Genomic DNA, 24,181 nt, shown 5'->3' with positions numbered 1-24,181 from the left:
TTGGTTGACAAACACAAAATGGATTCACAAATGCCTGATCGAAAGTTGTCAATGTTGAAGAGATATTCACAAATTCCTTTTGTTTATTTGTAAATTAATTATAGTATTCACAGATCTTTTTTTTATTTGTGAACATATTTTGCGTATTTGCAGATCCGTTTTACATTTGCAAATGTATTTGTGAGTTTGCAAATCTTTTAAATGCATTTGTGGATGGTGTTTTACATTTACAAATCACATATTTACACACACATTATTTTTATGTTCACACAAATATTTATGAGACAAATCTAACCCCATACATAACCCTTTGTAAGGGTTAAAGTAATCCATGCAAGTTTGATATTACAAACTATAGTAACCGTTCTTGGCAAATGACTGCTGTGAAAAGAAGCTCTACAATGACAACTACTTCGCGCATGTTTGTACTCACCACCGGATGGCGCTGCTGCACGCATGCGTAGTATGAGGAGCGTAGAGACGGCGCAGAAGATCGACGTTCGAATGGCGCAGCATCGAGAGGGAACTACTACACAAAACTTCCAGACCAGTTGGTGGACACAAGCTACATAATTGACACATTGCATTGCAAAAATAAGGGAAAGCAAATTAAGGAAAATACTACTGCAACAAATACTGAGAAGGATGCTAAAACCACATATTTTGTGGAAAAACGTGAGGATACAAAGAGCGAGGACGCGTCGTAAAGTTAGCTTGACGTTTTCTCAACATTGCGATACTTGAGCAAAAACGCCCTCCCAATGACAGCGGCCAAAGAGTTAACTGGCATGTCTAACGAACTCACGACTAGCAGGTCAGGAAGTTTGGACACTTTCAAGTTTGGACATGGAATTTTATGGTGATGGATGATGCGTCTGCGAGGAGGAGCAAGGCCAAGAAGAACGCACCTGCTGTAAGGTAGGACCGCTAGTTGTGATAATGTCTATAACTGGTTAAATGTGCAGTGCAGTGTTTTGGGATTTACGCTGTGCTTACTGGTGAAAGAAAGTAGCCATTGTGTTGATAAAGTGTGCATTTGAAGGTGCAATATTATTTCGGAAGGCATTACGAGGAAGTTGCTGTCTCGTTTCATGTAGCCTACTACGCAGCTGGTTTTGATTACAAATCGTAATCTGTTGCGTGCATGGTTCTTGGATGATGTTTGCTTGTTTATTGACACATTCATTTCAGCACCAGATATCTGATGTGTGTGATTTCTTGGCAAACAGTATGAGTTGTATATTGGCTACCAATGTTTTGGGCTCTGTGTGTTGACGCACAGGCCTCCGTGTTCTTTCTGTGTTGTTGAAGTGGCCATCAATTTGCATGTTCTTGACTAATCTATGATTGGTTTAAACTCGGGTTGCGTTCGAATACTCCAAAAAAACAGCTCCTAAGTTCTAACCCTATCGTCTATTCCTTGACCTCGGAGTGAAACGTCATGGGGTTAAGGGATAGTGGATAGGAGAATTCAAAAGGATTTAGGAGAAGAGACTGCGGCACTTTAGAGAATCCGACTGCACTTTCACTATCCGACGTGTTTATGATGCGCCAGCAGTGGTCATAAATGTGCGCCTGCTGCTGTGGGGAAACTATGGAAACTACAGTTTTCTATACAGCGGACTACAACATGGATGTTTAATAAGCACGAGGGACTACTGTAAACTCATCTAGAGACTCTGCACCGTGCTCTGATGCTGTTGTTTTATGCTTTATGAACGGGGACAACAGAGAAACATATTCTTCATGACCAAAGTTGGAATTGAAATAAAAAAGGAAAGTGAAACTTATGCTCGTCACCCTCTCCCTCCGGTCCACATTAATACAAATGATCCCAATACATATGATTGTATGAAAAGATCTTAAAATCAATACAAATGTATTTATTATAAACGTTAGTCCTTAACATCTATCACTGTGTATATCACCATTCAAACATCTTTTAAAAGTTGAACAAACCCCACACAGCTCAGTGAAATGTTGACTTTATTTGATCATTTCAGTAAAAACTAACGTTCATATTTCTCTTTTTGATTATAATACTGATGAACGTTCAAAACAAAGCACTTTGGCAACTTACCACATACGTTTTAAAATGCTTAATAAGCACCGTAACTTTCATGATATCATTTCTCGTTCATAATCGGTTGTTTCCGTGAACGGCCGACTGTTGTGTGACGGCAAATGCTGCGGCCGCAAGGCATTGTGGGGCAGCATTTTCTCCTCTCCTTTCGGTTAGGGATGTCCAGTGGTTCCTAGGCTAAAGGAGGTTATAAAGGAAGTTTGAAACCTCCTTTCCTTTTAATTTAGAGAATTCGAACGGCACTTATCATGGCTGCCACTGAGGGACTTCCGGGTCATTTCACTCCGTTAGGAAGGTTCCTAAGCTAAATGGACTATTCGAATGCAACCTCGGCCTACATTGCTGCACCTCTTGGGTTGCGTTCGAATACTCCAAAAAAACAGCTCCTAAGTTCTATCCCTATCGTCTATTCCTTGACCTCGGAGTGAAACGTCATGGGGTTAAGGGATAGTGGATAGGAGAATTCAAAAGGATTTAGGAGAAGAGACTGCGGTACTTAGAGAATCCGACTGCACTTTCACTATCCGACGTGTTTATGATGCGCCAGCGGACGTCATAAATGTGCGTCTGCTGCTGTGGGGAAACTATGGAAACTACAGTTTTCTATACAGCGGACTACAACATGGATGTTTAATAAGAACGAGGGACTACTGTAAACTCATCTAGAGACTCTGCACCGTGCTCTGATGCTGTTGTTTTATGCTTTATGAACGGGGACAACAGAGAAACATATTCTTCATGACCAAAGTTGGAATTGAAATAAAAAAGGAAAGTGAAACTTATGCTCGTCACCCTCTCCCTCCGGTCCACATTAATACAAATGATCCCAATACGTATGATTGTATGAAAAGATCTTAAAATCAATACAAATGTATTTATTATAACGGTTAGTCCTTAACATCTATCACTGTGTATATCACCATTCAAACATCTTTTAAAAGTTGAACAAACCCCACACAGCTCAGTAAAGACTGAAATGTTGACTTTATTTGATCATTTCAGTCAAAACTAACGTTCATATTTCTCTTTTTGATTATAATACTGATGAACGTTCAAAACAAAGCACTTTGGCAACTTACCACATACGTTTTAAAATGCTTAATAAGCACCGTAACTTTCATGATATCATTTCTCGTTCATAATCGGTTGTTTCCGTGAACGGCCGACTGTTGTGTGACGGCAAATGCTGCGGCCGCAAGGCATTGTGGGGCAGCATTTTCTCCTCTCCTTTCGGTTAGGGAGGTCCAGTGGTTCCTAGGCTAAAGGAGGTTATAAAGGAAGTTTGAAACCTCCTTTCCTTTTAATTTAGAGAATTCGAACGGCACTTATCATGGCTGCCACTGAGGGACTTCCGGGTCATTTCACTCCGTTAGGAAGGTTCCTAAGCTAAATGGACTATTCGAATGCAACCCCGCTCTTTAGGGTTGAGCTTGACAGTTGGATTTTTGGAAATCATCTGTTTCAACGTTGGTGTGATGTCTTGAAGAGTATGAGTTTAACATTTAAAAAACCTTGATTAAGTTATGCTTAAAAGTGCAGGAATTATGAAACATTGGCTTTGGAGTGTGACTTTATGAATTGTTCGTCTTTATTCATTCAGATCTTCAAATCACTAAACGAGTCTGTTTACCTTCTACAGTAGCCTTGATTTTTGCTACATTTTCACATTTTCCTGTTTTCAGTTTTTTTTGTCTAGAAAATGTATTATTCTTGAAACCATTTTCAAACATTTTCGTTGAATAGCTTTGATTAACACGTTTATGTAAATATGTGAATTTATAAATATTATACATACAAAAGCAATAATCTTAAATGGCTATCAAAACCATATTACCATTATGCCTATAACATAAACCAGGCATGGGCAGAATGTTCCTTTTTAAAGTGTCGAGTGTGGATATTTGGCTCAGATGCAGGTCAGCAGAAAACAAGTGTATAATCAACTTTAAAGAGATACTGGTATTAATTATTAATATATTTTGGAGTTTGTAGCCTATTCCCTCTTGCAAAACCAAATCTCTAATTTCTGTTGGTGATGCAGAAAAAATAGCCTTCATCAACAAACCCCCTACAGACTATACACACATCCTCCCCAGACATGATCTTTAATTACCTTTTTTGGGGAAAATTCTCCCTCCAAAGCATACTTTCACCTTACATGATAACACAGTGGGCTTCCGTTTTAGATATTTTATTCATTTTTGCTGATTTATGTTTGAGCACAAGATTATAAAGCATATGCGATTATAATTCCTAAATTAGGTTTGAAAATAATACTGATTTGATCCCCTCCCCTGTGATATACATGTCATAACACCGTTTATCCCCCAGATAGCGCTCTCAGCTCACATTGACGTCTGGTTTCAATCATGGTTGAATTTTGGACAGTGTGGAACCAGAAGAAAATGCCAGAACAAGCTTTGCATTCATTCAATTGATATGTTGTCCCTTTTATCTCTTGGGTCTGTAAAACACATTGAATAACCTATACATTCACCTTTAAAATGGGAGAATGTGAATGTGGTAAAACAAGTCTCTCTCAATTGTTCGTTTTGCCCTTTTTGGGATTGCGGGATTAGTCCGATTATTGAAATAGGATTGAAGGTTGCTGCTGGTAAAACCAAAAAGCACACTGTGTTTTTGTGTGTGCAAACTAAGTTGTTATGGTAACAATATCATGCCTTGTTTGAAGCTACTGTATTTATGTTTTATTTAAGGATTATTTAAGCTGTCACTTCTGTCTGCTGACACAATCAGCACCATGGACAGGGCCGAATTTCCCCCATTTTGCATTTTATCAATACCCTGTTGTTGTTTGTTTTTACTATACAGGATGTCTGGAAACACCCTTCATTTCCATATAAGGCATGGCATTTTTCTTTCATTTGAATCCTATTGAAACAAATATATATGTAAATGTTTACATATCATATTTACCTTCATTATGCATTGATAAACATCACATTTTTCATCAAGTGGCCTTACTCCCAAGCCTATTTTTTATTAATTAGTTAAAGGAATGATTATTTTAAAAATAAAATGGTCATCTACAATTGTAGCATCCTGTTCACCTCGGACTTTCTTCCTGCCACAGCCAATGTCTATCCTGTATTAACTGGTGCAAGTTTATTGCCTGCCCCTATGCTACTTGTTTTACTTGGCTTAAAATGACATTTTGTTTTATGTTTTCATATTGATCAATAAGTAGAAGTTACAAGCATAGTCCTACAGCATGACTCTGTATCATGCACAGAAGTTTGTTTCACTTTACACAAAATGTTCTTACAGCATTCAGTATAAACAAACAAAGCACTATTATTTAGAAATACATTATCAATAGAGACATTTTGGTAAACCAGTTCCACTAAAGCTTAGGGGATAACTATTAATAAGTGGGCAATAGCCTTTTCACATGGAAACAAACAGGTCAGTAAACAGTTTGCCCTGTTACTCACTAGATGGCAACATTGTCTTACTATACAGTGAAGCCATGAGCCGTCCAGTTGTGTTGTATTTGAAAGAAGGTCTGGTTACCTCTAAATGTTAAATCTTGCTCTTGTTTCTTTAGTGGGGAAGTTAAAATAAAGTTGTAGTTGTCAGTTTCACACAATGCCACTCGTATATGTTCCATAGTGACTCATTAGGTAAAGCCGTTATGAGTCAACTTTCCATGAATAACACCTCAAGCACCATATTGGACGAGTATAAGACGATAATGAAGGACGTAGATGAACAGAGCTTTACCATCTTCTGTGTTCAGCAGGATGTTTCACCTCATCCTGCCGCTGTAGTTCATCTAACAACATTTTCACAGGTACATTTTGTTCCTGCTAAATGATCAGAGGTGTCATGTCCTTTCAAACCACATTGCACTTGACATCACCTCATGCCCTTTGTCAGGATGTCGAAATTAATCGTTGTTGGAGGACATACAAAGGTTTTTACTGAGGCATAGGTCTGATTGAAGACACACATCAAAGTCACTTTTCTCTCAGAGTGAAACAATAAAAACATGCCTTTTGAAATGGCTTTCAATATAATACTTGATTACATTTTAAAATGTATACAAGACAGACTTAGCCAGTTTCTGATTTGAAGTATAAGAATTGACAATACACGTGATTATTTTTTATTCATATTTAATGAATTAATGGTGAAGTCAAATCTTTCAACTTTTTTTAAAACTGTGTGAGCAAAGCTACTTTTTTATTGTAATTGAATAAATATAACAAGTTCTATGATCCCTTGTTGGACCTTCTTAGGAAATTCTTCTTTTTGCTTTTAGGCAGGTCAGAGGTCGGGAGCTAGAGTGTAAGTTATTATTTTATTCCTCTACTTTACTTGCATATAGACAACTTTCTGTCTTGTTGAGCGGCACTTTCTTTACTCAAAGCAGCCTGATGTTAGACATTGTCATAACCACAGTTTTTGTACATTTTACAAACACAGGCCTACTTTCAACCTCAATACATTATATTTATTTTTACATTTTACTGTCTTGTTAGGCCTAAATCATTGGAACTACCATCATTCTTCTTTGTAAAATCCTTAGATTACATTTTATTACCCAAGTTGAAAATGTAACATGTATATAACACATTGTGCTTCACATGATGAAGAGAACATTGAAATATAATGTCCAATAGATGGCAGACAAGTGCTACTAATCCAATTGTTTCACTCGGCTCATCCACACACAGACTACATTAGTTTCATGATGCCATTTCGGCTTCCAATAATTGCGTATATATATTTAGCTCTCAGAAACATTGTGTGGAAATTTGAATGTATACAATAGATGTTATACATTGGTATGCTGGGGTCCTGATAGTCTATTCATGGCCACTTTGTCTTTCTTAAACATGACGAAAATGGAAATAGATAATATTGTCCAATAATTACAATGATCCTTAATCCAATTAGTCACCATTCTACTGTGCCAGGGTTAAACTATGCCACATCCAGCTCACCTTTCCAGGTCCCTGTACTCGAGAACCGTAAGGATTAATTATTCAGCTATAAAATTAGCGTGATGTCAATAGTAATTGCCACCAGCGCAGAGCTCCTCTGACATTGAGGCGGCCTGTTGTGAGACTGAGATTACGCTTCTCTCATGTTAAAATTCCCAATTTCAATCAAGTTACTGTATGTGTTCCAGCTCTTGCACACACACACACACACACACACACACACACACACACACACACACACACACACACACACACACACACACACACACACACACACACACACACACACAGTCACATCTCCACACCCTGGGGCAGGCATGCATGACTGCATTCAAATAACCGACACTGATGCACACACACACATACACACACAAGTACTTTCAGTAACATTTGAGAAAAGTGACTGTGAAACACAGATAAGTGTTGCTCATTTTTCTTTCAATATTTGTAATGTTTATTAATGGACGCATGTTCACTAGACTGTGGTGAGCGAGTGGTAATTGCCCTGAGTCCTTCCCATTACCAACACGAGATTGAGGAGGTTTCTGCACAACTAAATATATGCTACTGCTGGTATTGACATTAAATGAAATTGCATGCAAAGAAACACAAAAAACCCAGTATAGTATATACACGTACATGTATAGTACATCTGTGGGGTTGCAGTGGACAACCCCTACATGTTCTTCTACATTGTTCGGATAAGATCAATTATTGGATTATTATGTGCATTTTTTATTATGAACTGCATTTGATATTTAATTAAAAATATAAACATATGTTAAATAATTATAGTGTTAACAACAGTGTTAGCAGTTCATGCCAGATATACATGAGCAATGACACTTTCTCCTGGCTCTCAGCCTGGCTGTGTCTTCTGGGAAAACTGGCAATTTTTTATTTATTTTTTGTTTTACGCCATTCATTCTGCCCTTCACTTGTTGCCAATGTAAAAGTAAACCAAACTAAACGGCAACGATAAACAATTGTGACTTCCACTTTTGTTCAGGAATCCAGTGCTCCCTCCCTGCTAGCCATCGAGCATTGTACAACCCCCTTAATTTCAACTTTAAAAAAAGAAATTGAAATAAACCAAACCTGCTTTGGTTAGGCCTTTCAACTATCCCAACAATCACCAGCTCTGGTTTGGTTGAAGTATGCGAACATTTCAAACCTGCTTTTTTAGGGAAGACCATTAATCTAGCTAAATACAAGGACAGCAATTAGTCCGAAGATTGTGTAAAAAGACCACCCTGAGATGTGCTCAGCCAATTGCTGTTATGTTTGTCCAATTGCCAAACCCTATTCTGACTTTATTTCACCACTTCCGCATGTTGAATCTATTAGACTGGGTGATATAGGAACTACTGCCTTGTTTCCATTGATTTCAAACTGAATTTCATTTTGAGTCGGAGGATTATGAATCTCATTACAAATTTCACACATGCTTGGTTAGTCAAACTATTGAACTTCTGTTATCACAGTCAAGTGTGTGCAGCCAGACGGAAAACAATTATATCCCAGACTGAGCAGAGTAGAACTAGAGAAGTAACTACTATATTATCAATGAGGCGTAATAATGTTGATTAAGTTGAATTGGAAATATATAAATTGTGTCTATTGCTTTAGGTCTCTGTCGAACTAAAACTATTACCCTTTTTACACCTTGCATTAAAACACATTTTGGGTGATCGGATTGCATTCAGATAGTGCTTGACCACATTAAAACACAGGTCCAGAAGCACCTAAATAACATTGTGGATGATTTGTGATCTGGTGGCCAAAACACCATAAGGTGGTCTGGGATGCATTGTGACCACATTGAACACAATTTTAAATGAACTTTTTTAATGTAGACATAGACAGGCATATTAATACCAGGTGCAAATATCATCATTGAAAGTAATATTAAAGGTCCCCTATTATAGTGTTTTTCATCAATATATTATAGGTCTCAGATATATACAAAACATGTCTCTGAAGTGTTTGGCTCGAAATACCCAACAGATCATTGTAGCATCCCATAATCCCCTCTGTTTCAGCCCTGTTTCAAAAGCGCTGATTCTCTGTCTGTTACTTTAGATGACAATAAGGAGCCACTCCCCACGCCCCTCTGAGAGATATTTGGTTAAAAAGAACACAATGGTGCTCTAGGAGGAGATTCAGGCGATAAGGTGGGGGGGGTTACCTTGGTTGGTTATTGGCTAATGGTTACACAAGCCAAAACATCGTTATGACATCATAAAGGGGCCAAAATCTGATCAGCTCATTTTCAGACAGGTTTTTATATAAATGGATCGGGACAAAAAGTGAGAGAATCTTTTTTCCTGAAACTTTCAGAGTCTCTTTACACAGAGGGGACACATGTTTACTGTATGTATAAAAGACAGGAAAAAGTGGATTTTGCACAATAGGTGACCTTTTAGATATTCTCAATAATAATAATACATTGAATTTGAATAAGAAGACACATTTTAAAACAAGATATAAAGGGGATAATTATGATGTACTGTACCTTGTGTTGAAGATTTGTGACCTAAGATTACAGTGTTTTTGCCTTGTCTGGACTGGATGTTGGAACATCTCACTATGGGGCCAGGAGTATTGATGGTGGTAATAAAGACACGTAATAATGTCATAAAGACGAGAGAAGACAAGGAGCTGTAAGTGGAGATTGGCCGAAGAGTGTAACCGGTAATCAGTCAGCGGGGTGAAAAATGACAGGGCCAATGTGTGTGGACAGAAATGGGAAATAAAACATGGGGCTCATGAAGGCTGAACAGACCAGACCAGGGAGAGGGCGGGGGAGTAGAGGTGACCCACTCTGAGAGTGGACGGGCCTGTCGCTTTTCCTGATTACAACCAATAGGTCTCAATTTCACATGACAACACCAAGTACTCATCTGGGGCACTGTCTGTATTATCGAACTTGGAGGAGAGAGGGGAGGTTGGGTTAATGTCCCGTTGGATTTGTGATAGCTTCCTAAAAGAGTAACCTCTATCATGAAGAGTGTTCTTTGTGCCAGCACTTTTCCTAATCTGCAGTACAACTCTGAATCCATGCCTCGTTCTCTGTCCTCTTTTTATTCAAGCTGGTTTGAAAACAGTCTGGATTTCAATTTCCTTTTTAAAGTATTTTTCCTTGCAAATTACTGCTAAATGAGTGTTTAATTGTGAGATTAATGAGTCGTGACTATTAGTTGAGTTAATTTCCTGGAGTTAACTAAAGTGTTCAGTCATTTTTATTGACAGAGCTTTTGATGCGATGTGACACCATGGTCTGTGGTGTGAGCGTGGTAAAGAGTTTATCAGCCGAGCAAAAGGTCTGCAAGTTTGAGAAAGCAGACAAATTAGTCTGGTGCTTATGGACTATAAAGGTGGGCCAGATTGAAAGTCATTAGCTAAAATAGGTTTTCTGTTTGCTCGCTTTAAGCTACTGAGTTTAATCTCAGCTGAACAATGTGATATTCCAGATGGGCTTTTCAGCACACAAAATGGCCTTATGATCCAATCAGCAGTGACCATCGCACTAACATTTCACCTATAGCTCGCAATCTATTTGGAGATCTCTAAGTCAAAGCAAAGCTGTGTTCAGGCCGGATGTGAGAAAAAGCTGCTGTGAGGTGAAAGGGACAGGTATGTGTTTTTGAAAACAAAAACAACACAAACTGATTTGCTGCTGAATCTCTCTCCAGCTGAGATCCTCAGGTATGACTCTCTGGTTATTTGAACAACTCGCAAGTAAGGGCGAGGCAGATTTTATATTTGATCCCTCTGATACCACTTCCCACACTCAGTCTTGCCCCAGAGATTTGCCTTTTGCCCCTCATGCTTTTTCTTTTATCTTTTAAATCAATTCTTAAAATTCACTTTTATTTGAAGCATGTCCAACTTGTATTATGTCCCCCTTTTTTAGTATTCATTAAATACATTCATTATATGTATCTACCTTACGTTTATTGTTTTAAATTATTCAGTTTGGGGATTTTTCACATTATGTTCTCATTGTACTTTTTATTTTAAACATTTTGCTATTCTGTTGAGAGGAACTAGGTTTACTAGGAATCTACAAGCAAAAGCATCTGTTACCAGTGATTTGCCCGTTTTATTACATATTCACCATATTGTGCACTATGTAGCTGCTACAAGTTTGGTTAAATCATATTATTTTGTAAATTATGTTTTAAACTCATGTCGGATTTCTGCCATTACAGTTTTTCCCTTTTTTCCTCCAAAAATGCTTTTAATTTGAAAACATATTTTGGAAGTTGGATTGATTTCACCGGCAATTTCACTGAAACCCCTCTTTCTGCACTTGTTCCCCTCATCCACTCTTCAAGTGTTGTGCAGATAAGACTGAAGGCTTCCCCCTCCCAGAGCTGGGCGCGTGCCCAGTATGCAGGAGTTTATCTGGCACACATGTCCCTCCTTCCATATTTCACTTCTGGTTCTACTCTCTCTTTCTGATAGCTTTATCACTGCGGAGGGGTCAGATGCTGACACCAGCATAAGGGCCGTTTAAATCGCTCTAAACAACATCTATCATGGACCCTATAAAATAAGCTTCATGGCACGCACAATACCCTGGCGTCGGGCTTGGAAATGCTCGTCTATCATATGGCTGCTTGACTCTTGGAAAGCCTTTTTTGATGATATGTACTGGATTCAGAAGAGAAAGGTTCTGATTTGCCCTTAATCAGTCTTTATGAGTAATTTTAGATTATAGACGGCATGGGAAATCTATCACTCATCAGGAGGCAGGTAGGCTGCTTTGGAGATGATAAATGGCACTAGCCTACAGTTCTATTTATTGATCAGGAAGAAGCTTGATATCAGTAAAACCCCTTTGGATAGCTAAAAAAAATATCTTAGAAAGGCAGTAACGGTTAGTTTCAGAGGCATGGCTGGGGGATGGCAGGAGTAGTCAAATAAAAAGAGGAAAGGCAGACACTAATTGACTTTGATTATTGGTATTATTATTTATATTATGACATGCTGACAGGTTGCTTATAGCACTCAGAATAACGGAAACAAATGGAACGGTGGTGCTTGAACGGAGAGAAGCCGCTGTTATGACTCTTAAATCAAAACAATCCTGCAGGCTGTTCAGCGGCCACTAGATGAATAGCTTGATGCCAACAGATTGCAGCAAACTGTTTGTTCTCCATCGTCAAAGAAAGAAAAGAAAAATGAACATCTAATAAAAAGAAAAAATCGTTATCATATGACTAATTTTCCTGTTTTGACAGTGTGTAAAACAAATGTTGTTATGCCACAAATTTATCTGAGCTATTTTGACTAGCTTAAATAATTAAACATCTTCGATACCATTACAGCTGCTTGTTTCCATTTTCCAGGGTTTAAGGTTTATTCCCGTGGAAGCAGGATAGCACGATTGCCTTGAACAGCCTATCAATCTGCAGATTAACCACAGTAATTAACAGGATTTAAGTGCTACTCACTGCATAGTGTATATGTCATTCACATTGGGGGCAAACATATCCAGAATTTGATGGATAGGCATATCCATCTATTCAGATTGTGATTACGTTTAATTCATGTTCAAATTGGTATCCTGATGGTTTTGATTGTAAATTTATTCAGAAAAATTATGCTTTTACTGATAAAAGTGAAATAAAATTGACTGATAATAAGTAATGTTACTTATATATTTATAGTTGTGTTATCAAGGGAGCAAGTGGACATACTGAAGGCGCATGTACACTTGTGCTTGAGATGTTTGTTTAGTAACTCTTTTTTGCCTATAAAGAATAATGAATGGCTCAACCCACCCAAATAAACACTTATTTACTGTTGTTATTCCTTCTTTAAAATAAATGAATGAGTTAGCAACTTCTAAAGACATTAAGAGATTAAAGTTCAAGGTAAATATTTGAATGACCACATTTCAAAAGTAACAACCGCTCAGTCTCATGCTGCTCTTTACTGCCTTGACTTGTCTGAGGTTATAGGGATAAGGCAAACAGCCCTGAATGCAAATCTTAAGTAGATGAGCAAAATGTGTCTGGACGAGCCAAAAAGGAGAACAATCAATGACCCAGAAAAGAAAAATTATTGTCCAAGCCCATCACTTAATTTCTTTAAAAGCCTATTGAGAAGTCAGAACCGCTCAATGTGCATCCACTAAAGTTAACACTTTTGGTATGCCATACAATTTAATTATTAGGACATGATTCATTCAGTGAGTGGTCACCCATTCGACGGGACCATTTATGGGCCAGCGTATTCTTTACAGCTCAAGAATCCTCCTTTTGGTCAGTGATCACTGAACTGTACAAATGTAATTTAGATACTTGATTGAGGAAGAGATTCTGCTAATTAAGAGTTTTTGTAGAGAGCATAATCATTCTGGCTGGCTATTCATCAGGAACAATGTGATGATTAGCCCTTGTGGCAGTCTAAGTGCTGCTTATCTGCTGGAAAGAAAAGAAAAGTCTCTTTATATTAAAGGCTCCTTTAGCATACAATAACTAAAAAGTCTTTGTAAGCCCAAGGAGTGTTTCTTGTAGACTGCATAATCAAATCATACCAAAACCACAACATATAGTACATTTAATTTAACCTACAACTTTCCCAAATACCTAGGGCCAGATGTATAAATGATTAAAATGCTTGAAATACTACTCCCTTTTTCCCGCTGCATGTAAAAAAGGGACGTTTAGGGTGAGCCGAATGTGATGTGACACACTACTGTACTTTTATTATCTATGTGGGGACTTTCAATTATATTAAAGATGACCGAGTCTGATCTCAAATATTGGTATGACCCCCTTTCATATTGCCTTTCATGGGTGAATGCTTAAAAGAGAAATTTGCCACATTTTTATGCCGCTGACCAATCAGTGTTGACAGTTAATTTAGTTTAAAACCAACCAGTGACGTAATTGAAGGTAAGGTATTCAGCTTGTCGTCAATGAGACCCCATGCGTTCATTGCAAGGCATGAAACATCCAAGACGACCATTTTGTAGGTCTTTTTGTGGACTATTGTAAGCTATATTGTCGAGTTGTTTGTTACACAAGTTGAGAAAAATTGTAGAAAATCGAGACATCTAGTGATGGCTATAGTAACGGAGAGTGTCTTGGCTCAGACCTCTGATTCTATTTACGGCTTTTAACAGAAATCTGATTAACAGGAGCATTTTAAGCAGTGACCTGGAGGAGGAGTGAGGAATGGGGGAGAAGAACAGATGCTTTCATTAAATCAGCAATCGATGCCAGCAGTCCTCAGAGACCAGCGCACAGGAATAAAATAAAATGAAATAAAGGAGCAATTTCCCATGTTTATCTAGACTGTATGGCTTTGAAGTGCACAGTGGATGCCACATCCCTTTACACTAGGGCATTTTTATATCTCTTACCCAGATCACATCTGCCTATAATGTCTCTCCTTAGTTGTTTTGTCGTGACAAGATGATATAAATTACACGATAACTGTCTTTTTTTTCAGATTATAAGCAGGAATCATTTTAAGGATGAACAAACCTGAGGATCTGGGTTGTCAAACAGCCAGGTAACTGCTAAAAAGACATTATGTTATAGATCAGTGATCAAAGCAAGCCATTTATGAGTTGATATTATGAAACACTTTCTCCGAAATGGACCTGAGGCGATGGCCTGAGGGGCCGCTGAGAGGGCCGTCTCTCCCCAGCAGATAGAGCCATTCAACCCTGCATTATAGCCCCATTAGACATGGCTATCGCACTGAATGGTTTGCCTACCACTGAAGCTGTTTCTTATTACGGCTGTACAAAATCAAGGAGACGTATCAATTTTCAGGTTTAGAGCTCATTATATAATGGCACAAAAAACAAACACGTACAGTAGAGCTGGTTTTGCAAGGTACATCTATTTTTAAGGGCACTAGCTGATCATTAAAGGCTAGTGGGGGATTAGTGCTTCATACCAATTCTAACACAAAGGAGAGATGCACTTGAGTATCGTGAAGATCCACGGTGTAATTCACCTCCTTCGGCACTTAAGTGAGAAGAACTGAAGGAGTAAGAATGATAATGATAACAATACTAATTAAACAATACACGTGTGGGTCCAACATTACCAAGTATCTGAGTCTGCAGCTTTGAGGAGTCTGTATAATGCATCATAATGAGACAATTGTGTCTGTTTCCAAATGTGCCATTATGGTTTCTAACTTTTCCCCATATTCTCTTTTCAGTACGATACAGTGGTTATGGTAAAGAAGGGAGGCAATTACATGTACACACCGCGATCATTCATTTGCTTGAACACGTCGTGGGTAACTACTTTTGTAATAATATTACTTTGTGAAAGAGGGAGCATTCTGCAGACTGTAGTGGAGAATGGTACCTTTATCCCTGTGACTAATGCCTCTGTAACACAGACAGATCGCACCCTGGAGAGGGCCAGCCTGCTGAAAATAATCTGTCTCCTACTCTGAGTGTGTGTGTGTGTGTGTGTGTGTGTATGTGTGTGTGCGTGTGTGTGTGTGCTGAAAGTCTGCCACAGGGAAGCAGTGACAGTGATACACAGTAACAGCAGGAATCACTTTTTTTTTTAGCTGTGACAAGGATTTAGCTGTTGGCTCTTCACATGATGAATGGAGCGTAGAAATCACCTTACTTTTGCCAGGATGAAGTGTGGAGATGGACATGTAGAGGCAGGGGAATCACCCGTGGTTAGTGTTGACCAAGTAGTGACGTTTTTAGGATAGCTTTGGTGATTTCAATAAAACCCAGGGACTTTCCTAGGAAGCCGAAGTGATTGGACAGTGGTGTGGTCGCCAGGCAATCCTGTATTTGGTCAGGCATTTGATGGCACACATGTTCTTCACAATGTGATTCATTTGCCAACCGCATCAACTGGCATCGCTTTGAACGTTTGTATGGTTCCACATAGATGGAAGTGCATTAAAATCAAATGGCAACTCTCAAGTGCTGCCCGACTCTATTTATTCATTTGTCCTCTCGGCCAGCTGGAGAAGTAATCTTTGGCGTACTCCAGCCATACTGCTAGTCCTGATTCATTCATCTGTTTTGCTTTGTGTGGGCTGATAGCACTACTGTGAATGGATGGTTAAATGGAGAGGAGGCAGGGTGAGGAGTGACAAGTCGAGTGGCTACTACACTGATAAATAGCCTTGGTTTTATTTAGCTTCATCTGTTTAAGAGGGGCTCAGCACTCTACCTTTCAGCTTAAGCGTCCCAGAGAGAGTATTACCCCTGGGCAGGTGGTCTTGGTACACAGCTCTCCTCTTTGGGTAGGCACCTCTCCTTTAGCCACATGCCTAATGATCCTAGCCAGCATCTGGCCCATGTGTCCTAAGTGATTCTTTATACCGGAAGAGGAATTGAAAGCAAGATACTGTTTCATCCCTCTCTTTTTTTCAAACACATTTCTTTACTGCCACTTTATTGTACATTCTCTTGTTTTATTTCCTGCAATCTGTTTTACCCCCCACATCTCAGTGCCGTCTTCCCGCCCCCTGTGTCTACTGTCTGTAGCTAACCTTGAACACCAATTGAACATACATGGCTGAGTTTCGCCAGCCCCATTATGTGATTTTAGAGTGAAGACGGGAAGAGAAATTTACGTCATGAGTTCTTTTTACAACAAAAGTGCTGTTCCTCTTGTTTAGATGGGTCTGCAGGTGCCGCTTTTGCCCGCGTTGAAACCTCTATAAACTCTGGTGGAGCATTAAAGCAGCAGATGCGCTCCTAAGGGAGAGCGAGGCAGCTCGGAGCCATGCCAGGGAACAGGCTGAGAAGATATAAAAAGAGGTGGAACCAGCTTGGGGATCAGTAGCATACTTTTGTGGTGCAGTCTACAAATAGTCACTAATTAAACCTTCCTTTTCTTAAGGAAGAAAATAGTAGGATAGATTACAATGCCACTAAATATTTAGCTGTCTTTGGTGGAATAAGAAACATCCACAGAATGATAGGCATGTTTTTTAAACGTTCTACTTTCAATCATGCCTGTTGAATACAGTGTTTTTCAGAGTCTATTAATTTGGTCTTTGTCAGGAAGGATGCTCCAGGATTCCTGAGAGAGTTGTTCTTTCTCACAGTTTACACTGAGCTGTGTGAGATAATAGTAATAGCATCTGTAAATTAGGTTTATATATGATATTCCCACAGCACTTGATACCCTATATTTTGGCCAATTAGCACAATTACAGTGTGCAACAACAGCAGTGCAAAGGAAATCCAGGATGCCTTCATCATATCTACTAACCCCCCCCCCCCCCGTCTACCCCAAAGGTCACAAGTTATCGTTCCTTCTCCAACTGTTGTCACTGTACAGCATCTCATCATTCTCACCAGCAGTCAGGCTTTGTGTCATAGTAGCACAGCTGCCGTGTGCCTCACAACTACATAAATCACTCCAGCTGTTTGACTTTGTATGGCTCCTAATCTTCCTTCATGTATTTGTGAGTAAATAAAGAATAGTCCCTTAATGCATGCTGTGTTAAGTTTTGTTTAGGTCATGTTTCCATGTATGTGAAATTGATGGCAGTCTGAGTTTCTTTAAAAGCACTATTAATTAAAAATAATATCTGAAATATGTTGTAGATGAGGTATCTATCTTAAAGTGCACAATAAGCTAAAATACATAGTTCTGGTACAAATTGTCAAACAGTTTGGCTTCGTTGCAATAAAAGATATTGAGCAAAGATATTGACTCAAGCTATGAGGCATTACAAATGATTTAAACTGGCTATGTCAAAGCCTATTTATTACATTTGTTTTAATTTATTTTCACTTTTTACCCATGCAAGAAAAGTTTGAGCTTAAGGGATTTGTGTAGTGCAACATCATTTATTTTGTGAAACATGTCTATCAGTTGACAGGGAAAAAAGTAATTGTGATAAAATATTTTTGCCTTATTGTCCAGGCCTAGCGCAACTCATTGAGGTTGTGGAGCACGTTATTAATGAGTCTCCAAGAATTCAAGGCACTTTAGACTACACTTTTGTGTTCATTTTGCCATTTATGACTATAATTCCTCCCAAACCCTGTCCAATTTACCCCTATCTCTCCCTTTGCTTAGTTTGATATGCGTAAAGAATGCAAATTAGCCACTTAGTAACCACATCAATTACCCACCTGGCCTCTTATCAGCCCCACTGTGTTGTTTGCAAAACACTCGTTACGGTCCTGTGGTGATGAAGGGGGACAGTCGTTGGTGGAGTCCGTGTTATGGTTCGCTCTGGAACCAATTAGTTCTCAATGCCCGCTGTCCTCTGAGACCAGTAAAACAGAGCAAGAGGCCGAGGCTTAAAACAGTAATGTGCAACCAGGCCACACCTATGTAATGTGCGTATGTAAGTATTTTATTAAACAAAAGGATCATGGTCAACACTTCTTGACTTTATCATAAAGGCTGCTCACATTTGAACAATGTGCATACTGCATGAATCACACTACAGAGAAAAACATTCAGAGTGAGATTGAAAAAGGGAAGTTGCAGAACAGAATGCACATTTTATATTTTATTTTTAGAGACCGGTAATCTACTCCCTTGCACTCCCCTGTGTCCCCTGCTTTCGATAGGGTGACGTCAGCAAATGGGAATCTTTTTCCGGCCATCCTCTATTTCTAGAGGCAAGACTGGCCTGGTATCATCCGGTTGTGCATTAAGATAGGCGTGGGTATAGGTCCTGTATATCAGAACGGCAGAGAAGAAAGACGGGAAGACTAAGCAAAGGGGGGAGGAAGAGGAAAAGAAGAAGGAGGTGAAACCGATCTGTCTCTCATTATGTCCTCTGTCTTTGTCAGATAACCCAGGAAACATCTCAGACTTGTATGCAGCTTTTAGAAGCCTGATTTAGATCCCCACTGCTCCACAAGCTTGCTCGATGAAACAAAAGAATTATGGCTTTATTGTTAGAATCAGGAACGTGTGTGCATAGTATGCGAGTGTCACTGCGAGGGAGCCATGTGTCTGCGAATGTGTCTGCATGTCATACTATCTGCTGTGGAAGCTGTTTCTATCCTATGAAAATAACCTCAAGAGGTTTAATTCAACCTCTGGTGTCAACCTCTCACCATGACTTTTACTGTCCTGTGCGACCACCTTCATGCAATATGCCCACAAAGTGAACGGTTACTTACTATGTGTTTTATAAAAAGCTGGACCATATATAAGGTAGCCAATAGTGGTGCAGGGATAACATATTTTTGTAGGCCGACCCGGAAATAAACTGCGCATGGGTTCCCTCAACAAAAAAGAAACGGGATTTATCCATAGGATTTTAGAAAATAGCTCGAAATAAGGTCTGTGGAAAACGCACCTGTTTGATAAATGCACGTTTTGTTCAGCCAGATAATATCCACATGTCTACCCTACTTTTATAATTTTCGAATCATAAATCTAATCGCCAGAAGCAAAATGCTAACGTTATGCTATAAACAAACTACTTCAACGTCACGCCAACTTAAGATCGATATTCAAAAATACAGATTCAAAATTGTACATTGAATTGAAGCGTTTGTTTTTTACTGTTTGCAAGAGCGCAGGTACTTGCTTTCAAGCAGAACAGGGGCAAACAAACTTAGCGGGAGTGTTTACGTGTTTGGCGTAATGACGTACAACGTCCTCGACAACTTCTGCAGTCCTATTCAGCCACTTTTTAACAACCATCGTTTTTCAGACACGTAAACTCTTCAAAAATCACCAGTGGGGTCACTGCTGATGTATTTAATGTCGTTGAACAAAACTTGATCCATCTCTTCGAGCTATTTTCCAAAATCCTATGGAGAAATCCTATTGACTCTGAGACGAGGGAACCAGTAGTGGTAAAATGCTAACTCACTTCCGGGTTTTAGGACTCGTTCCTGCACCACTCTATTTTACCAGGTCCCTAATAGAAAGCTTGTACATGTTTGTCCAGCTCCACCCATGAAAGTCCAGATTATTCAGTAAAAACGCTTTACTAAGAATCTGAATAAAGTATACCAACCTCCCCATAGTCTGATTTGTCGTGCTGAGAAAAAGAGCATGACTCTAGGTGGGGCTAAAATGGACATCCTACCGCTTGTAGAGATGCTGGTTCAATTCTGATTGGCCAAACACGGTCTTGCGAATTTCAATGTGTGGCTTGGGCAAGTGAAAGGGCCGAGCCTGGGCAAAATATAGGCTGATTATAATAATTTAAGATTTGTTTCAGAGTTGGTCATAATAAATAACACTATTACCAAGAAATGCCAAAAAAAAGCATTGATTGAATACAGCCAAGACATTTCCCAGCCAACAATTTGATGGCTAATACAGACAGCTTTGGCAAGAAAGCTGTTTTCCTCTCACTCTTGGCTTGTTAAAAAAGTTGACCTGCTACTGTACATTTCCCCTTTCCTTTTCTACAACTTCGTTAGCTGCACCTGTACTTTGGAAGTCACACTCCATTCAGCTTTCTTTTTTCTTTTCCGCTTATGCTTCAAATAAAACACTGTTTCAAAGACGACGCCATATGTGTATTTTCCACACTTTGGAATATGTAATATATTTAGTTTGGTGGTAATCACTCACACATTGGGACAACAGAGGCAAAGTACTGACTGAGAGAACGAAGCGAGGAGAGTCGCTGATGTTTTAAAACATGTATGGATGATTAATTACTTGGAGCTGCTGGAGGAAAATACAGATTTTAAAGAACACAGAGAGAGGCCGCCACAAAACAAGTGTTTCCTCTCCTCCATTGGAATAATTGAAATTTGATTAAAAGGGAAACCAGAATCTTCTGCCTGGTAAGCAGAATATCCACAGTGAAATGCAAAAGTATCCTTTTTCCCCTTCAATATGGTGAAGTGTCAGAGTTTGTACAGGGTCATTTGCCAAAGGACAAGAAGGGAAGTCATTACTGCCTTTCCCCTTACGTGTAACCTCCAACAAATGCATATTACATTGAGTGAGGTGCAGTCAATCAATTGCGACCATACAATTACAATCTATCAACAAGGCTGTCAGGTTGAGCAGATCCCCAGGCTGGAGTTGGTAATGATGAGTTCAAACACCTGAAACAGGTCTTTCAAGTCCCTTGCAGTGTGTATGTGTGTGTGTGTGTGTGTGTGTGTATATGTGTGTGTGTGTGTGGAGAGAGAGAGAGAGGGAAACAGAAAGGCTGTTTGAGAGATAAAACAGGGCAGGGAGAAAGAGCTTAAGTCTCTTCAGTTTGCATTTTTTGTCCTCGCCACCCAATACATTGACAAAGGTCTGAGCTCCTGCTGACCAGCCGATATACTAAAAGCTTTCTGTAGTGTAAAATAACAGACGATTAATCCTCCGACCTGTTCCCCTATCTATGATTATGCTTTTAAACAAATAAAGTGCATAACGAAAGACAAAATATGAGCCTCCTACACCGGAGAGAAAACAGTCTTTGCATACTGGTTAATTTGATGTATTTTAATGTTTTCTGAAGCTGCCCTTACAGAGTAATTACAGTTGCATGCAAAATGAATACAATTGAAACAATCTTTTGTCATAAAATTGCGGCCAGTACTTTGACCCTCTTGGTCATATAACTGCTGTGCAAAGGATTGTAGGTCAAAATAGTCAGAAAAGCATTCTGGCTTGCAAAATGCAACCGGATGGAATTGGACATTCTGGTATTGTTGGCAGACTTAAGACTCAAATACAAGTATGTAAATATTTTTCTTGCAATCTAAATAATATGTTGGCATGAATATTGAAACACAGAGCGTGTGTTAACAAACTGGACATTGACATGGATTAATAGTTCAGAGTTTCCCTCCTTCTTGAAATATCCAGAATTTTTACAAGGTGAAATACATATAATATTTATATATAATTTGCTTTCACTGCGGGCTTATTGGTTTGAAGTATTTTGTGTTTGGCATTGATATTTTTCCATTAGTCTCAAGTTCTTTTCAGGTAGAAAAACCAACTCTCTGATATGTCCTGTGGATGTGGATTTACAGGATATGCGTCTCTTGGGTGGAGGCGGATTTTTCTGACTTTGGAATAACAACACCGCACCTTCCAATGGCATGTCTTAAAGGGAATTCCACTCCGTTTGTAAATCTTTATTTCCTGTCACAAACCCACAAGAACATATCAGACACTCCACTATAGACTCTACGTTTGAAACCAGGCTCCATAAATTCCTAAATTAGTTTTTTCAATGGCCCAAACTGCTCAGGATAGCGATGCTAAATAAATAAATGTCTGGCCTGGGCGATTGGTGGAGGTAAGACTTCAGGAAATGGTTTGCTTGGGGGTCTGAGTGCTTCCAGGTTGACATTCCCTGTGATGGATCAGTGTGTCTTGGAATGTCCAAGTGGTGTTCTGAGGTGTAGCCTTTGTTTCAGACAGATTAATGGGCAGGAGTGGGTCCAACTGTAACCATTGCCCACATGGCCTTGATGATTGGCTCTCTGCGCAGGGTATAGCAAATCACTGGACCCCACCTATGGATTAAAGGGTGTGGGAAGACCACAGACTAACTAATATTGGTCAATTTCTTCCCTAAGGATTTAGGAAAAAAAGATGTAATATTGTTTAAACGGAAACATCAAGTGTGTTTGCTCAACCCTTTTAAACATTACAGGTAAAGTTGGAACATTAAAACAGAAATAAAGCAACAAGTTTTGGAAATGATAATAATTTAAACTTCCCTTCTTAAAGAGCAGCTCAATTCCTTCCGAACTGGAATGTACATTTCTCTAATGCTAGTCCAAAAATGAACAATATTATTCTAAAGCTGTCTAATTAAAGTCTCAGGTTCAAATCAATACAGACCCAAAGGAAGTCATGACATATTATATTCTCTGGCTTTCAACAAGTGTCATACTTATGAGGTTTTAAGTGTTATCCTGCAGTAAAACTCAAACTAAATTCTGATTGGACAAAGAAAGATTGAATGAGTAAATGCAACAACATGTACAGTATACACCTAATATACTTGATGTTTATAGACATATCCTACCTCAGGCAAAGTCATCACTGTGTATGTTCTTGTGAATGGGCATATGGAGTGTGTGTGTGTGTGTGTTTGAATATGTGAGCTTTTCTGCCTGTAAATATCATGGAAAGATATTTTTTAAAACCTTATGAGCCTCTATATCAGCATACATATTTACTGCAGACTGAAGGAGACGCTCTGCCATAAGAATCAGAAGAAAAAAAGTCCACATCTCACCCAGTTTACAAGTTAATCCACATTTTATTATGGCTGCTGAGCCGGCGAGGGGTAGATTTGAAAACAACATGTTTTTGAGCAAGTTCGTGAATCAACTATATTAAAGGGGAGATTAGTTTGCTTTAGAGATTAAGTGTGGACTCACCTCAATATCATATGCAGATTTGAATGTGTGCATTGTGAGTGCAAGGTAATGTTTCTGCTTCCTGAAACAATGTAATATCTCTTCCTGTAGAAACCATGCATATGGACAGATTACCTGGTTTATTAGCAGGACTTTTTATACCCTCTCAGATTACATCTATTCTGGATCGGGGACTTTTTATTTTTTTCCGTAGACAGGGAGCTGTCAGACCTGGCTTTAAAAGTGACTAGCAAAAGGTGATATGTCAACTGCAGTTATAGATCATCTGGTTGCGTAGGTTCAGAAAGTCTGGATTTTTCCCCTATGGAGACCTAGTTTAACATCTCTATTTTGGAATTTACTTCATAAACTGGCAGTTGAGCCATATGGCAGGTGCTGTGTGTGTCTAAGCACTGTTTGCTGTCAAACAATCAGTGTGTAGCACTTCTGCAATAACAGTCCACACACTTTCATCGCTGTGCCTGCTGTGCTAGGAGCTCAGCCAAATGTATAACAATCCAGAGAAGGCCCGCACAGGGACAAACGGTTCTTCCTGTCCGTTTTCTGTAGACTTTGTCCTCTATAAAAGACAGAAGTATTAGACACACAAGACAACAAAACTTAAAGCTTTTCAACTATGATGACGTCCTTCAGGAGAAATGGATATTAAATCTTCAGCAGTTAGAAAAAAAGTCTGGACTGTTTCGCCTCAAGCATGTGAAGACCTGTACCACACACACAGTAACGTGCACGTTTCCACCCCACTCTCTCCCAAATCAACCCTAAACAAACCTGCTCTAACACCTCTCTGGGGGACTTGTCGGTTGGCAGCTTATGGACCAC

At 39.1% G+C, this 24,181-nt stretch overlaps 1 long non-coding RNA gene across 1 annotated transcript in view; it reads left to right on the top strand.

The window, feature by feature from the left end:
• The first annotated feature begins 881 nt into the window (after positions 1-881).
• The window catches only part of LOC117471775, an 88,230-nt gene continuing 64,930 nt past the window's right edge, over positions 882-24,181 (top strand). Inside the window, exon 1 of the long non-coding RNA XR_004554810.1 lies at positions 882-918. This is a non-coding gene — a long non-coding RNA (uncharacterized LOC117471775). The remainder of the gene's footprint in view (positions 919-24,181) is intronic.

The sequence above is a fragment of the Trematomus bernacchii genome, unplaced genomic scaffold, assembly GCF_902827165.1.
Source record: "Trematomus bernacchii unplaced genomic scaffold, fTreBer1.1, whole genome shotgun sequence".
NCBI lineage: Eukaryota > Metazoa > Chordata > Actinopteri > Perciformes > Nototheniidae > Trematomus > Trematomus bernacchii.
This window is presented reverse-complemented; position numbering and strand designations above follow the sequence as displayed.